Raw genomic sequence first — 18,811 nt, 5'->3', positions numbered from 1 at the left:
ATCATATCCATTGTGCCAATTAGTGGGCGGAATCCGCATTGCGACTCTGGGAGGAGTTCCTCAGCCACAGGGAGAAGGTGGTTGAGGAGAATTCTTGCGACTACTTTGCTGTTGGTCGAGAGCAGCGACATTCCTCTGTAGTCGGACTCGTCAGCTTTCTTAATGATCATCACAATTAAACCTAGGCTGAGATCTCCTGGTGTGATCTCCTTGTTCCAGATAAGACAGATGAGGTCATGAATCCTTACCTGTAGTGCTTCACCGCCAAGCTTCAGTACTTCCGAGGCGATTCCCTTTGCTCCTGAGGCCTTGGTGTTTTTAGTTGCCGGACGGCCTTTTCAAAATCGTGCCGAACTGCGATTGTGTCAAGGAGGTGATGGGTAACATGCTGTGGGATGCATTCAAGGCCACTCACGTCATGGACACATTGTTGGTGGCGAAGATCCTCGAAGTGTTCTTTCCAGTGGCAACTGAAAGCCTCAATGTCCTTGAGGAGCACCTCTCCGTTCTTGACTTTCAGTGGAATAGGACCTTGTGTCATAGGTTCTACTGCACTGAAATATCCACCCACGTCGTGTTTGTCGGCTAGATGCTAGATTTCCTGCGCTATTAATTATCTATTAGTTGGAGTTTCTTTATTAAATTCACGTTCTCTATTCGTATGAGGTTTTATAATATTTTGAGGGGCTGTATTAGTTTGAGTTTCTCGAATAGTTTGCGGTGTATTATTTTAGATGGCTGTATTTGTTTGAGGTTCTCATATTGGTTTGAATTTCACTCATTGTTTGAGGTACTATATTAGCTGGAGTTCCTCTAAATGGTTGGAAGTGTTGTATCATGTTACGCTTCTTTATTTATTTGAGATTCTGTATTAATTTGAGGGTTTTTATCAGTTTGAGGGGCTGTGGTACTTTGAGGTTCTCTAGTAGTTTGCGAATATCTATTAGTTTGAGGATCTTTATTGTTTTAGGGGTTGTATCTGTTTCACGTTCTCTATTAGTTCTAGGGGCTGTATTAGTGTAGTAGGCTGATTTATCGGAAATGTTATGTTAGTTTCAATGGCTGTATGAATATAACTTGCTGTGTGTGGTGGAGTTGCTGTATTAGTTTTAAGGTCCTCCATTAGTTTGAGGTTCTCTATTAGCTTGACGTTCTCTATTTATTGTATTAGTTTGATGTTCTCTATTAGTTTAAGGGTCTGCATTAATTAGAGGTTCTCTATTAGTTTGAGGAGCTGTATTAGTTTGAGGTTTTGTATTAGTTTGAGGTCCTGTCGTGGTTGGAGATTCTCTATTAGTTTGCGGTGCTCTATCAGTTTGATGGGCTGTAATATTTTGGGCTTCTCTGTAAGTTATATGTTCGCAATTAGTTTGAATTTCTCTATTAGTTTGAGGTTATCTAATAGTTTAAGGATCTCTATTTCTTTGATGGGCTGCATTAGTTTAAGGGGCTGTATTAGTTTCAGTTCTTGTATTAGTTTGAAGTTCTCTATTACTTTGAGGAAATATATTAATTTCAGATCCTCGAAAAGTTTGATTTGTTGTATTATTTTAAGGATTTGTCTTAGTTCCTTTATAGGTATTAGGAAATCTACTAATTTGTGGTTCTTTACTCGTTTGGGGGTCTGTATTAATTTGAGAGACTGTATTAGCTTCAGGGTCTGTATTAGTTTGAGGAGCGTTATTAGTTTGAGGGTCTGTATTAGTTTGAGGAGCGTTATTAGTTTGAAGGACTGTATTAGTTTGAGGGACTGTATTAGCTTGAGGGACTGTATTAGTTTGAGGGGCTGTATTAGTTTGAGGGTCTGTTTCATTTTGAGGGACTGTATTAGTTGGAGGGACTGTATTAGCTTGAGGGGCTGTATTAGTTTGAGGGTCTGTATGAGTTACAGGGTCTGTATTAGTTTAAGGAGCTGTATTAGTTAGAGTTTCTTAATTAGTTTGAATATTTAGGTTATTTTGAGCGTCCCGATTAGTTTGAGGGTCTCTATTGGTTTGAGTAGATTATTCTGAGTGTCCCTATTAGTTTGAGTTTGCTTGTTTCAGTTTCTATCTTGGTTTAAATTTCAATATTAGTATGCGTTTCATTAATAGTTTGAGTCTCTCTATTAGTTTGAGGGTCTGTATTAGTTTTAGTTTCTTTATTATGTTGAGGGTATGTATTACTTTGAGGTTCTCTATAGATTTTTTAAGTTAATTTGACGTTCTTGATTAGTTTGAGTTTCTATTACTTTGAGGTTCTCTTTTAGTTTGAGGTTATCTTTTAATTTGAGGGTTTGTATTAGATTTAGTTTTAGTTTGAAGTACTTTGTAATATTAAAGGATTGTTTTAGTTTGAGGTTCTCTTGGTTTGAGGGGCTGCACTAGTTTGAGATTCTCTATCAGTTTGATGTGCTGCATTATTTTGAATGTCTGTATGATGAGAAGTGATGTATTAGTTTGCATTGTTTTTCCTGTATCAGTTTGAGGTGCAGTATTACTTTTAGGTAAGCTACGAGTATGAGGCACCGCATGTATATGAGGTGCTGTATGGGTATGAGAGGCTTAATAAATATGAGTACCTGTATTAGTTTGAGGACGATCATTGACATTCCCCATTTTAATTGTTTGACTGGATTTCCCTCGTTATAGAGATCAGCCACTTCCGAGACTGCACTTGAACAGCCTTGAGGAGGACATTCTAACATTTGTAATTTAACGACTGAATGCCTGCATTTAAAAGGGCAGCCACGACCCCGTTTGTAGTACACAAGACCTGAGAGAGAAACTCTAACATTGGGAAAGTAACTACTGAATAGCTACAGTTAAAGAAAGCAGCTACATCACAGAGAGCAGGAGAACAGCCCTGCGACTCTAAAATTTGGAATGTAATTACTGAATAGCTGCAGTTAAAAAAGACAGCCACATCACAGAGTGCAGTAGACCAGCCCTCAGAGCCATACACTAACATTGGGAATGTAATTACTGAATGAGCACAGCAGAGTAAATAACATCACCCAAAACAATATGCGATCTCCAGTTTGGCCTGATGGTTTTTGAAACAACAATGCAATTGCTGGGACGAGACAGCTGGAAACTTTCATGCGTTAATTAATGTGAGCAGAATTGTCCAGTCTTTGGGTTTCCAATTTGAATCTCTGCAGTAAATATATTCGTTCACAACAGGGAGTTAAATCGGCTGTCGTAATCTGTTTGTTCAAGTTTTTAAAATAACTGTTTTGATCGATGTTGCAACCTCAATGTCCCCGTGGAGAGACTGCAGGGTATAACTTAAAGGCGCTGGAATTGTACCGCCTCAAAGTATAATTCAGGTAGATTGCCTGCAGCACGAAGAGGCACATCGTTTCACACGGAAATGCTTCCAATTCGATATGCCGAGAAAATATGCTACACATTCATTGCCATCATTGGTGTTCCTGGTGAGTGACTAAAGCCATTGAAGTAGTCCAAATCTGTGTTTGAGCTGGTCTCTTGTTTTGCCCTTTCACTGATAATGTTACATCCTGGACTTGTGCTCACGGGTATACAGATACCTGATTGGTGATATCATTCCGTTCAGACAAATGGCCTGAATAACCACTGTGGTTTGATTCAGTTGCTCCATCTGAACATAAACTTGTGTTTGTAACTAACAGGATGATTGAATTATCAAGCTATTGTCTTTCGTCGAATATTGTGTACTTTTGAAACAGTCCTTACTCCACGCAACTATCTGAGAGAAGGTATTAGTTGGAGTGTCTGTCACTGTCGGATTTACTGAGTGTGAGTCACTACCGGGCATGGATCATGATACCCCAGTGACAATGTATTACAGTGAGTGTCTGTCACTGTACGATGTACTGAGTGTCGATCACTAACCGGTGTGGAACATTGTATCCCAGTGACCATGTATTACTGGGAGTTTCTATCACTGTAGGATATACTGAGCGTGGGTCACTAATCGGTGTGGAATACCGTACCTCAGTAACCATATATTACCAGGAGTGTCTGTCACTGTAGAATGTACTGAGTGTGAGTCACTAACCGGTGTGGAACACTGTGCCCCAGTGATCATGAATTATTGGGAGTGTCTGTCACTGTAGGATATCCTGAGCGTGGTTCACTAACCGGTGTGGAACACTGTACCACAGTGACCATGTAGAACTGGGAGTGTCTTTCACTGTAGATGTGTACTCACTAATGGTCACTACCCGATGTGGAACACCATACCCCAGTGACCATGTATTACTGGGCGTGTCTGTCACTGTAGGATATACTGAGTGTGTGTCACGAACCGGTGTGGAACACCGTATCGCAGGGACCATATATTACCGGATGTGTCTTTCACTGTAGGATTTACTGAGTGTGGGTCACTAACTGGCTTGGAACATTTTAACCCAGTTACCATGTATAAGTTGGAGTGTCTGTCACTGTATGATTTACTGAGTGTGAGTCACTGCCCGGCGTGGAACATCATACCACAGTGATCATGTATTACTGGGAGTGTTGTTCACTGTAGAACTGTACCGACTGTTGGTCACTAACCTGTGTGGCACACCGTGGCCGAGTCACCATGTATTACTGGGAGTGTGTGTCACTGTAGGATATATTGAGTGTGGGTCACTGACCGGTGTGGAACACCGTACGCCAGTGACCTTGTATTACCGAGAGTGTGTGTCACTGTCGGATATACTGAGTATGGGTCATTAACTAGAGTGAAACATCGTACCCCATTGACCATGTATTACTGGGCATATCTGTCTCTGTAGGATATACTGAGTGGGGGTCACTAACCGGTCTGGAACACTGTACCCCAGTGACCTTGTATTACTGGAAGTGTATGTCACTGTAGGATATACTGCGTGTGGGTCACTAACCGGTCTGGAATAATGTACCCCAGTGACCATGTATTACTGGGAGTGTGTGTCACTGTAGGATATACGAGTGTGGGTCAGGAACCGGTGTGGAACACCGTACGCCAGTGACCATGTATTACTGGGAGTATGTGTCACTGTACGTTATACTGAGTGTGGGTCATTAACGAGAGTGAAACACCGTGCCCCAGTGACAATGTGTTACTAGGAGTGTCTGTCATTGTATCATCTACTGACTGTGGGTGACTATTCAGTGTGGAACACTGTACACCAGTGACCATATATTACTGGGAGTGTGTGTCACTGTCGGATAGACTGAGCAGGGGTCACGAACCAGAGTGGAACACCGTACCCCAGTAACCATTTATTCGTGGGAGTTTCTGTCACTGTCGGATGTAGAGTGTGGTTCATAGAAACATAAAAATATAGAAAATAGGTGCAGGAGTAGGCCATTCGGCCCTTCTAGCCTGCACCGCCATTAAATGAGTTAATGGCTGAACATGCAACTTCAGTACCCCATTCCTGCTTTCTCGCCATAGCCCTTGATCCCCCCAGTTGTAAGGACTTTATCTAGCTCCTTTTTGAATATATTTCGTGAATTGGCCTCAACAACTTTCTGTGGCAGAGAATTCCACAGATTCACCACTCTCTGGGTGAAGAAGTTTCTCCTCATCTCGGTCCTAAATGGCTTAACCCTTATCCTTATTACTTCTCCTGCCTCTTCTGAGGCGCACGCTCGGAATCGAGAATGACTCGATTCCACACTAAAACTTAGGTCCCAGAGGGCTTAAGAGTCCAATGCATGACTTGATTTCTCTGTCACAGGTGAGGCAGACGGTGGTTGAACGAACGGGAGTGTGGGGTGCCTGGGTTGCTGCGTCCTACTTCCGCGATCTACGCTTGGCTTCAGTTTGCTCTCGGCGAGTCTACTGGAGGTGCTCTGCGCTGTGCGGATGCATTGCCTCCAATTTGCGTTGGCTTGGGCCAGGGTTTGCCAGGTGTAGGTGGGGATGTTCCATTTCTTCAAGTAGGTTTTGAATGTGTCATGGTGCGTTTCCTCTGCCCACATGTGGCTCGCTTTCAATAACGAATTAACGGGTGGAGTGTTTGCTTTTTGAATCTCATGTCAGGCATGCCGACGATGTGGCCCGCCCAACGGAGCTGATTGACTGTGGTTAATGCTTCGATGCTGGGGATGTTGGCCTGACCGGTAACACTGATGTTGTTGCGCCACTCCGGCCAATAAATTTGCAGGAAATTGCGGAGGCAGCGTTGGTACTTCTCTCTTGCTTTGAGGTGCCTGTTGTAAATATTCCATGAGTTTGAAGCTTATAGGAGGGCGGGTATCACTACTGCCCTGTAGACCATGAGCTTGGTCCAGGGTTTGAGGTCCTGGTCTCCAAGCACTTCCTTCTTCAGGTGTCCGAAGGCTGCACTGACACACTGAAGGCAGTGTTGGACTTTGCCATCAAAGTCTGCCCTTGTTAACAGTGAGCTCCCGAGGTATGGAAAATGGTCCACATTGTACAGTGTATTGCCCTGTAATCCCATGCTCCACTGAAACTCAGAGTGGATGTCGAGTTTCCCTGCGCCTATCCCCGCAGATACATTCTGAGGGCTACATTCACAAGATAATTCACTCACCATTCACACTGGAGGTCCTCTCGCCCTCACCGGCTTTGGGCTGGGAATGAAAACCCTTGCAGGTTGCTGATCCTGATCCTGTCCCCAGTGCACTGCCCTTGCTGAAAGTGCAAGTGCTGGACCTCTGGTTTGAACAATATTCTATCCCAACACTCCAAAATGCCGGTGTGGGAGCTCGGATGGTTTCTAGCTATGCTGCCTTTTCTTGGGATACAGGGAACCTTCGTTGTTCCAATTCTACTCCTGTCCTCTCCTTCACATATTTTTCCGGTTCATTGATGATTGTGGTCGCGCAATGTTATTTTCTAGCCATGAACTGGAAAATGTCCTAACTCGCACAAAGTCATGATCACCTCACCCCTATGTTTACTGACCTACATTGGCTCCCGGTTAAAGAACGCCACGATTTTGAAAATTCTCATCCTTGTTTACACATCTCTCCATGGCTTTGCAGCTCCCTACCTCTGTAAACTTTTTCAGACTCACAACCCCTCAAGATAGCTCCGCTCTTCAAGTGCTGCCCTCTCGAACATCCCTCATTATACTGCTGAACCATCGGTGGCCTTACCTTCAGTTGTTTGGGACCTAAACTCTGGAATCGCTCCCTGAACCTCTCCACTTCTCTAACCATCTTTCCATTTTAAAGTTATCCTGAAAATCAACCCTTTTCGCAAGCTTTTGGTAATATGCCTTAATTTCTTCTTTTTCTGTCGGTGTCATTTGTATCTGTGTTGTCCTGCTTTGAAGCGCCTTGCGAAGTTTAACTAGGTTAAACCTGCGATATATATAACAGTAATTGTTATTATTATTAATAATTATATTAATTATTTTAAATAGTATTATTAATCGTTAAAATTATAATTATAATTATATTTATGTGATCAACCTTGCTTATAATTTGCGCTACTCTCTCTCCTTCTCATGCTCCGTCTGTCACTTCCATTTCCGTCTGCAACATCTCTATGTCCATTTCCGAGGATCGGCTCTCTACCAACATCTATCAGACTGCGGCCGACTCTGACAGCTACCTTGATTATATGACCTCTCACCTAGCCTGCTGGAAGGACTCTTTGATACTTTCCAAATGTCGCTGCCTGCGTTCCATCTGTTCCGATGAAGCCACCTCCCACACCAGTGCTTACAGCATGTCTTTCTTTTTCTGAGCTGAGGATATCCATCCTCTGTGGTCATGATCCTGTGAGTCTGTAACCTAGCGTGGAGTGGGTAGGAGAGGAGGGGCGAAGCAGAGACATGGAAACAGTAACCGTTGAGTCAATACTTCGGGCTGAGAGGCTACAGTGGTGGGATGGTTCCCCGGTCCCCCACTGGTTGATTAGCTTCCTGCAGTGACCATGCCCTGTTCTGAGAAAGATCACCAGGCTGGTTCCTGAGATGAATATGTTGAATTATGAGGAAAGGATGAGCAGGTTGAGCATATATTTGTTGGAGTTTAGAAGAATGCGCGGTGATGTTATTGAAACGTATAAGATTCTGAGGTGGCTCGACAGGGTAGATGCAGAGAGGGTGTTTCCCCTCATGGGGGAATCTAGAACTTGGGGATAGAGTTAAAGTATGTTCCTGATGTTGGGGAAGTCCAGAACCAGGCGATATAGTCTGAGGATCAGGGGTAAGCCATTTAGGACCAAGATGAGGAGAAACCTCTTCACTCAGACAGTTGTTAACCTGAGGAATTCCCTCCCGCAGAGAGTTGTTGATGCAGTTCATTGGATATATTTAAGAGGCTGTTAGGTATGGCCCTTACGCTGAAGGTACCAAGGGGTCTGGAGGGAACGCAGGACAGGGGTTCTGAGAGAATGATCAGCCATGATCTTATTGAATCGTGGTGCAGGCACGAAGCGCCGAATGACCTAATCCTGCCCCTATATTCTATGTTTCTATGGACAGAGTCCTCAATCCAATTTCCCGCATTTATCCTCAGCCGAAGATTCCCCACCACTGTGGTGGACAAGGCACACCGCAGTGTCAATCCAATCTGCTGCCTTACTTTCATCGCCCCTGATCGTCCCTGCTAGAACCATGATAGGGTCCCCATGTCCTCACCTTGGTCTCAACCAACCCCCACATTCAATTGCTGTCACTTCCTTCTTAGTCCCACCACCAGACATATCCCCTTTGAGCATTCCCAATGGATCAGTCCCTCCACGACAACCTGGACCACTCCTGAATCGCCCCCAACAGTTCTCCCCAACCACCAGACCTTCCTGTGCAAAACCTAGGAGATGCAGCACCTGCCCTTTCACCTCCATTCATTCCATCGTCCAGGCCCTTCAATCTGAAACAGTAATAGACTTGTATTTCCTCCAATGTAGTATACTGTATTCGCTGTTCACGATGCTGTCTCCTGTAGATTGGGGAGGATTAAAGAGAGATTGTGTGATTACATTCCTGAACTTCTCAATTGTGTTTGGAAACGTGTGTCTCTCCCTCTCTCTGTCTCACACTGCCCCGCTCACTTTCCCCTTTAATTCTACATCCCACTCCCAGTCTGACATCTCCATCTTCCACAATCCAAAATGTTCCCCTTTGTATCTCAATGGGGAACAGCACCACAGGTTTCCATTATCCATTTATTGCAACCCGGCCATAAAACTGAGATGAAACTTTTCATATCAATACTACCGCTCCCATTTCCTCAGACAGCATGTGCTGGTAATGAAGGATGTCTTCAGTCGAGCCACTGCGAGTGGAGGAGGTGTGAGCTGGTGCTTGGGACCAGCTTTCGGTGTACGGCAGGCGGGCAGGACCGCACCCCGTTGGATCTACTGACCTTTCTTCGCCACATTCCTGGGCCGTGGGAGCCTTCTGATCTTTGCCAGATTTACCTTGCTCCCCACCGTCCCACCGCCCCACTCTGTAATCCTGCTCTATCCACTTACATCTCCTCAGGACCTTTTTCCTGTTCCTTTAGTTGTCCCATTTGTCTTACACCATCATCCCTTTTGTCGTTGAATCACTTCTGCCCACCATCACATCAAAGACCTTCAACTTTGTTCTTTCCCCCTCCGACCACAACTTTCTCTGTCTCTGCCATTGCGTTAAAACTGTTCCAGTATTGAAGAAAGGTTATTACATGAAATGTTAACTCTGTTTCTCTCTGCACAGATGCTGCCTGACATATTGAGTGTTTTTAGCTTACTCTGTATTTTATCAGATTTACAACCGTTTGTATAGGGGTAGTCAAAGCAGAGGGAGAGAGTGGGAGAACGTGTGGAGCCTTGGGGAAGGCACACCTGGATCTCCTGGCCCACAACCAGGGCCGTGAAGGCACTTCCATTGTCCGCGAAACTGTCCTCGGCTCACTTTAAATGCCCGGTATCCCGAGGCCTGGGAAACACAGCCGACCACAGTTAAATTGTAAAATAAGTTAAACCCGTAAAATAGTTTAAACCAGAAGCTGCCATCCCCATTAATACACTCAGAGAATTGTTAACCTGTGGAATTCCCTGCCGCAGAGAGTTGTTGATTTCAGTTAATTGGATATATTTAAGAGGGAGTTAGATATGGCCCTTATGGCTAAAGGTATCAAGGGGTATGGAGAGAAAGCAGGAAAGGGGTACTGAGGGAATGATCAGCCATGATCTTATTGAATGGTGTTGCAGGCTCGAAGGGCCGAATGGCCTACTCCTGCACCTATTTTTCATGTTTCTATGTTACTATTAATATTGCACACCCGCCCGCTGGGATGGCTCGGCTTCCCTCCCACTGCCCCGTCTCTGCTAAACTGGGAAGCAGCGGGTGGGAGGTAGGTTGGGTTGGGATGATATAATGTATATGTTAACCCATGACCCGACGTACACCCGGCTGTTTTTGTGCTAAATGACAGGCCTTACTGTCTGGGCTCAGTATTCGACAATGTGTGACCATTAATTGACCGTCTCTTTTCCCTTCTGTTTATTACAGTGAATTTAGTGGCGATTGTGATCCTGTCCCGGGGAAAGTGCGGGCTGTCCACCTGCACCACTCGCTACCTGGTGGCCATGGTAGCGGCGGATCTACTGGTGGTCATCACTGACGTCATACTGTGGAAGATCAGTCGGTATTATTTCCCTTGGTCTTTCCTGGATATCACCCCTGTGTGTTGTGTTACATATGTCCTGTCCCGTGTAACCACATACTGTTCTGTCTGGTTCACCGTCACTTTCACCTTTGATCGATTTGTGGCCATTTGTTGGGAGAAGCTGAAAACCAAACATTGCACCGGGAGAACTGCGGCTGTGGTTCTGGCAACAAGCTGCATTCTGCTCTGTTCAAAAAACATTCCCTTCTTCTTTACATTAGAACCTCGATATATAATCGGCAATGTTCTGTGGTACTGTGTCCCAATCCCAGCCTATTATACTGAGCCCAGATGGATGGGATTTGACTGGTTTGATACGGTTTTAACCCCACTGCTCCCATTCGCTGTAATTCTGTTGCTCAACGCTCTGACCGTCAGACACATTTGAGTGGCCAGTCGAGTCCGTAAAAGACTGAGGGGTGAGAGCAAGGGGGGGAATGGCAGTGACCCAGAAATGGAGAGCAGAAGGAAGTCTGTCATTTTACTCTTCAGCATATCCGGCAGCTTCATACTGCTGCGGCTGATAATTGTTATAGATTTCTTTTATTATAGCATGACAGGAATAAATCCCAGTGATTACAGTGATTCTTTAGATCAATTGACAAAGGTCGGATTTATACTGCGGAATTTAAGTTGCTGTACAAACACATTTATTTACGGGGTGACCCAGTCCAAGTTCAGAGAGCAGTTGAAGAGCGCGGTGAAATATGCGGTTACATCAATTGTACAATTAATTAATAAACAGAAATACTGAACGCAGCCCAGAGGCGGGTCCCTGTGTTTGCAGTCCAGAAATGTAATATTTAGCAGCAGAATCCCTTCCATTGAATTACACCAGGAATGGCTGGTGATCTGATCATAAACCCTGCGGCGGGACAAGCACTGTGTGTCGGATACGGCAATATTTCTGATTGAAAATTCCCAAATTGTTTTTTGGGAAAGTACCACACGAGCATTCTCTCTGAACTCTTCTGCAACGGGTCACTGCAGCTATTTAGTGCAGCTAGACATTGCATCTTTCAGATTGAGAGGCTCGACAATAGGTAGACAGGAAGTGCTGAGCTCTAGTTCAGTGGGTTATATTATACAGAACATAGAGCAGAGAATCAGGCTATTCGGCCCAACCAGTGTGTTATGGTGAGTATGCTTAGCACTAGATTAGAAAGTAAGAAACTGAATGAGGCAGAGGTGCACAGTATGACGTGCCAGACTGAGCAGGAGGTCCAGACCATACACACAGTGCATTTACAGCGAGAAGTGGTCTTACATCGATTTACCAAGGACACCTGCCTTCGGAAACTGCGCTTCCACAAAGTGGTTATCACTGAAATATAAACATAAGAACATAAGAACATAAGATTTAGGAACAGGAGTAGGCCATCTAGCCCCTCGAGCCTGCTCCGCCATTCAACAAGATCATGGCTGATCTGGCCGTGGACTCAGCTCCACTTACCCGCCCGCTCCCCATAACCCTTAATTCCCTTATTGGTTAAAAATCTATCTATCTGTGATTTGAATACACTCAATGAGCTAGCCTCAATTGCTTCCCTGGGCAGAGATTTCCACAGATTCACAACCCTCTGGGAGAAGATATTCCCTCTCAACTCTGTTTTAAATTGGCTCCCGCGTATTTTGAGGATGTGGCCCCTAGTTCTAGTCTCCCAACCAGTGGAAACAACCTCTCTGCCTCTATCTTGTCCATCCCTTTCATTATTTTAAATGTTTCTCAAAGATCACCCCTCATCCTTCTGAACTCCAACGAGTAAAGACCCAGTCTACTCAATCTATCATCATAAGGTAACCCCCTCATCTCCGGAATCAGCCTAGTGAATCGTCGCTGTAAACCCTCCAAGGCTAGTATATCCTTCCTTAAGTAAGGTGACCAAAACTGCACGCAGTATTCCAGGTGCGGCCTCACCAATACCCTGTACAGTTGCAAACTAACTTTTTTGGATTGATGCACAAGGACCCCCAGGTCCCTCTGCACCGCAGCATGATGTAATTTCTCCCCATTCAAATAATATTCCCGTTTCAGGTTTTTTTTCCAAGGTGGATGACCTCACATTTTCCGACATTGTATTCGATCTGCCAAACCTTAGCCCATTCGCTTAACCTATCTAAATATCTTTGCAGCCTCTCTTTGTCCGCTTTCCCACTAATCTTTGTGTCATCTGCAAATTTTGTTACACTACACTCTGTCCCATCTTCCAGGTCATCTATGTATATTGTAAACAGTTGTGGTCCCAGCACCGAACCCTGTGGCACACCACTAAACACGGATTTCCGACCTGAGAAGGATCCATTTATCCCGACTCTCTGCTTTCTGTTCGGCTGTTCGTCACTTACCAGGAACACCAATGAAGGCAATGATCATGTCGCATATTCGCAGGGCATATTGAATTGGAAGCCTTGTCTGCGTGGAATGATGTGCCCCTTTGTGCTGCAGGCAATCTCCCTGAATTATACTTTCAGGCGGTACAATTCCATCGCCTTTACGTTATACACTGCGGGCTCTCCACGGGAACATTGAGGTTGCAACATCGCTCAAAATAATTATTGTTAAAACTTGAACAAAGAGATTACGACAGCCAATTTATGTCCCTGTTGTGATTCAAATTTGAAACTGCAAAGACTGGACAATTCTGCTCACATTAATTAACAAATGAAGGTTTCCAGCTGTATTCTCCCAGCAATTGGTTTGTTGTTTCAAAAACCATCAGCCCAAACTGGAGATCGCATATAGTTTCTTGTAATATCTTTTGCACTGCTGTGTTCATTCAGAAATTACATTCCCAACGTTCGAGTTTCCCTCTCAGGGCTGCTCTACTGCACTCTGTGAGGTGGCTGCCTTCTTTAACTGCAGCTATTCAGTAATTATATTCCCAATGTTCGAGTTTCCCTCTCAGGGCTGCTCTACTGCACTCTGTGATGCGGCTGCCTTCTTTAACTGTAGCTATTCAGTAATTACATTTCCAATGTTCGAGTTTCCCTCTCAGGGCTGCTGTTCTACAAAGGGGGTCGTGGCTGCACCTTTCAATGCAGGAATTCAGTACATAAATTATAAATGATGGAAAGTCCTTCTCAAGGCTGTTTTCGTGCGGTCTAGGAAATGACTGATCTCTTTAACTTTGGAAATCCAGTTAAACAATTAAAGTGATGAATTTCTATGATGGTTCTCAAACTAATATAGGCCCTCATATTCATTAAGCCTCTCATACCCATACAGCGCCTCCTACACATGCGGTGCCTTATGCTCGTAGATTACCTAAAAATAATACAGCACCAAAAATTCATACAGCAAAAACAATGCAAACTAATACAGCATTTCTCATCATGCAGGCACTGAAAATAATACAGCATATCAAACTAATAGAGAACTTCAATCTAGTACATCCCCACAAACCAAGAGAACATCAAACTAACACAATCCTTTAATATTACAAAGTACCTCAAATTAAAAATAAAACTAATACAACACCTCAAACTAAAAGGTAACCTCAAACTAAAAGAGAACCTCAAAGTAATACAGAACCTGAAACCATTAAGGAATATCAAATTAAATTTTTATAAATCTCTAGATAACCTCAACATAAAATGGACACTTAAAATAATAATGAATCTGAAACTAATACAGACCCTCAAAAAAACAGAGACACTGAAACTGTTAATGAAACTCACATTAATATTTAAATTCAAATTAAGAGTGAATCTGAAACTGATAAACTTAAACTGATAGGGAGCCTCAAAGTAATCCACTCAAACTAACAGAAAAACTAATAGGGAGGATCAAATAAGCCAAATATTCAAGCTAAGAGAGAAAATAAAACTAATACAGCCCATCAAACTAATACTGTCCCTCAAACTAATACACTCTCTCAAACTAATACAGACCCTCAAACAAATACAGTCCGTCAAACTAATACAGCCCCTCAAGCTAATATAGGCCCTCAAACTAATACAGCCCCTCAAACAAATATAGCCCCTCAAACTAATACAACCCCTCAAACTAATACAGGCCGTCAAACTAATAGAGAACCTCAAACTCATCGAGAAACTCAAACTAATACAGTCCATCAAACTAATACAGTCCGTCAACCTAATAGAGAAGCTCAAACTCATCGTGAATCTCAAACTATTACAGACCCTCTATTAGCTTGAGGTTCTCTGTTAGTTTGACGTTCTCTATTTATTGTATTATTTTGAGGTTTTCGATTAGTTTAAGGGTCTGCATTAATTAGATGTTCTCTATTAGTTTGAGGTTTTCAATTATGTTGAGTTCTCCAATAGCTTCAGCGGTTGCATTAGTTTGAGCTTCTCTATTATTTTGAGGAAATATATTAATTTGAGCTTCTGGATAAGTTAATATTCTTGTATTATTTTAAGCGGCTGTATTTGTCCAAGGTCCACTACAGTAAGTAGTACATCTATTAATTTGAGGTTCATGATTAGTTTGAGCAGCTGTATTAGTTTGAGGGTCTGTATTAGTTTGAGGCCTGTATTAGTTTGAGGGATTGTATTAGATTGAGGGTCTGTATTAGTTTGAGGGGCTGTATTTGTTTGAGAGTCTGTATTAGTTTGAGGTGCTGTATTAGTTTGAGGGACTGTATTTGTTTGATGGACTGTATAAAATTGAGGGGCTGTATGAGTTTGAGGGACTCTATTAGTTTGATGGACTGTATTATATTGAGGGCAGTATTATTTTGAGGGACTGTATTAGTTTGATGGACTGTATTCGATTGAAGGTTTGTATTATTTTGATGGACTGTATTAGTTTGAGGGATTGCATTAGTTTGTGGGACTGTATTATGTTGAGAGGCTGTATTAGTTTGTGGGGCTGTATTAGTTTGAGAGGCTGTATTTGTTTGAGGGACTGTATTAGTTTGAGGGTCTGTATTAGTTTGAGATTCACGTTGAGTTTGAGGTTCTCTATTAGCTTGACGCACTGTATTAGATTGAGGGACTGTATTAGTTTGAGTTTCTCGATGAGTTTGAGGTTCTCTATTAGTTGGACGGTCTGTATTAGTTTGAGGGGTTGTATTAGTTTGAGGGGCTATATTAGTTTGAGGGGCAGTATTAGTTTGAGGGACTGTATTTGTTTGATCGACTGTATTCGATTAAGGGTCTGTATTCGTTTGATGGACTGTATTAGTTTGAGGGATTGCATTAGCTTGTGGGATTGTATTAGGTTGAGGAGCTGTATTAGTTTGAGGGTCTGTATTAGTTTGTGGGGCTGTATTAGTTTGAGAGGCTTTATTAGTTTGAGGGAATGTATTAATTTGAGGGTATTTAAACCCAATACAGCAACTCTACCACACACAGAAAGTTATATTCATACAGCCATTGAAACTCACACAGCATTTCCGATAAAACAGTCTATGAAACTACTACGGCCATTAGAACTAATAGAGAACGTGAAACAAATACAGCCGCTAAAACAATAAAGATCCTCAAACTAATAAATAACCGCAAACGACGAGAGAAACTCAAAATATTACAGCCTATGAAACTGATAAATACCCTCAAATTAATACAGAATCTCAAATAAATACAGCAGCGTCAAATAATATTACAATTCCACCATTTACAGAAACTCAAGCTAATATATAACCTCAAACTATAAAAGAAACTCAAACCAATATGAGAAACTCAAACAAATACAGCCACCTAAAATAATACACCTCAAACCATTAGAGCAACTGAAACTAATGCAGCCTTTCAAATTAATACAGCCACTCTAACTATTATAGAACCTCAAACTAATAGAGAACGTGAATGTAATATAGAAACTACAACTAATAGATAATTAATAGCGTCTAGCCGACAATCACGAAGTGGCTGGATTTTTCAGTGGAGTAGAACCGGTGGCCCAAGGTCTTATTCCACTGAAAGCCAAGAACAGAGAACTGCTCATCAAGGACAGTGAGGCTGCCGGTGCTGGCTGGAAAGAACACTTCGAGGATCTTAGCAACAAAGAATCCGCCTTCGATGTGAGTGTCCTTGACTTCATCCCACAGCATGCTACCCATCACCTCCTTGGCACAATCACAGCTCGGCACGAGTTTGCAAAGACCTTCCGACAACTAAAAACAACAAGGCCTCAGGAGCAGAATGAATCCCCTTGGAAGTACTGAAGCTTGGCAGCGAAGCACTAATGGCACGTATTCATGACCTTATCTGGAAGGAGGAGATCATGCCAGGAGATCTCGGAGTAGATTTAATTGCGATGATCTTAAAGAAAGGTGATGAGTCTGACTGCGGTAACGACAGAGGAATCTCGCTGCTCTCAACCAAAGGCTAAGTCATCGCAAGTTTTCTTCTCAACCACCTTCTCCCTGTGGCTGAAGAATTCCTCCCAGTTTCGCAATGTGGATTCCGCCCACTAATTGGCACAATGGATATTATCTTCACCACACGGCAGATACTAGAGAAATGCAGCGAATAGCACCAAAACTTGAACATGGCCTATTTTAAACTCACGAAAGCCTCCAACCGTGTCAGCCATGAGGGTTTATGGAGCGTCCTCCAAAGATTCGGCTGCACTTCAAGGTTTGTCACCATGCTCCACCTTCTGAATGATGAAATGTAAGCCGTGCTCCCGGTCAAGGCATCCATTACAGAAACATTCCACATACGGACCGGGGTCAAGCAAGGGTGTGTCATCGCAGCACGAGCGGAAGGAAGCAGAAGCCAAGTCCATGGCACCGTGAGTAGCTCTGCTGCACAGGAGGGCAGGATAAAGAGTGGAAGAGCTACAGTGACAGGGGATTATATTGTAAAGGGAATAGATAGGCGTTTTTGCGGTAGGAAACGAGAATCCAGGATGGTATGTTTCCACCTGGTGCAAGCGTCAAGGATGTCTCGGAGCGGATGCAGGGCTTTCTGAAGGGGGAGGGTGAACAGCCAGTTGTAATTGTGCATACCGGTACCAACGGGATGAGGTCCTCCAAGCTGAATTTAGGGAGCTAGGTGTTAAATTAAAAAGTAGGACCACAAAGGTACCAATCTGAGGATTGTTACCAGTGCCACGTGCTAGTCAGAGTCGGAATCGCAGGATAGCTCAGATGAATCCATAGCTTGAGGAGTGTTGCAAGAGGGAGCGAATCAAATTCCTGTGACATTGGAAGCGGTTCTGGTGGAGGTGGGACCAGTACAAACCGGACGGTCTGCACCTGGGCAGGACCGGAACCAATGTCATGGTGGGGGTGTTTGCACGTGCTGTTGGGGAGGGGTTAAACTAATATGGCAGGGGAATGGGGACCCAAGCTGGGATTCAGAGGGAGGTAAAATGAGGGCTGAAGCAAAAGATAGAAAGGAGAATAGCAAAAGTGGAGGGCAGAGAAACCCAAGGCAAAAATAAAAAGGAACACATTACAGAAAAAGTCTAAATGAAAAAAGAGGGATAAAAAGACAAGTCTGAAGGCTCAGTGTCTCAATGCGAGGAGTATTCAGAATAAGGTGGATGAATTAACTTCGCTCTTTATGATGAAAATATAATTGGGGTCACGGAGGCATGGCTCCAGGTTGACCAAGGCTGGGAACTCAACATCCAGGGTATTCAACATTCAGGAAGAACAGACAGAAAGGAAAGGGAGGTGGATTGGCGTTGCTTGTTAAAGAGGAAATAAGCGCAATAGTAAGAAAGGCCATGAACTTGAATGATGTGGAATCCATATAGTTATAGCTACGGAAAACCAAAGTACAGAAAAGAGAGTGAGAGTAGTGTCCAGGCAACGAAACAGCAGTAACGAGATTGGAGATGGCATCAAACAAGAAATTAGGGATGTTTGCAATAAAGGTACGGCAGTTATCATGGGCGGCTTTAATCTACAGATAGATTGGGCTAACCAAACTGGTAGCAATGCGGTGGAGGAGGAATTCCTGGAGTGTATTAGTGATGGCTTTAGAGACCAATATGTCGAGGAATCAACTAGAGAGCTGGCCAACCTAGACTGGGTGTTGTGTAATGAGAGAGGACTAATCAGCAATCTTGTTGTGCGAGGCCCCTGGAAGGGTGACCACAATATGGTAGAATTATTTTTAAGATGGAGAGTGAAATGTTAATTCATAGACTCGGGTACTGAATTTAAGGAAAGGTTACTTCGATGGTATGAGATGTGGATTGGGTAGGATAGACTGGCAAATGATACTTAAAGGGTTGACAGTGGATACGCAATGGCAGACATTTATCGATTAAATGGATGAACTTCAACAATTGTACATCCCTGTCCGGAGTAAAA

The sequence above is a fragment of the Pristiophorus japonicus genome, unplaced genomic scaffold, assembly GCF_044704955.1.
Source record: "Pristiophorus japonicus isolate sPriJap1 unplaced genomic scaffold, sPriJap1.hap1 HAP1_SCAFFOLD_189, whole genome shotgun sequence".
Lineage (NCBI taxonomy): Eukaryota > Metazoa > Chordata > Chondrichthyes > Pristiophoridae > Pristiophorus > Pristiophorus japonicus.
Note: the sequence above shows the minus strand (reverse complement) of the source record.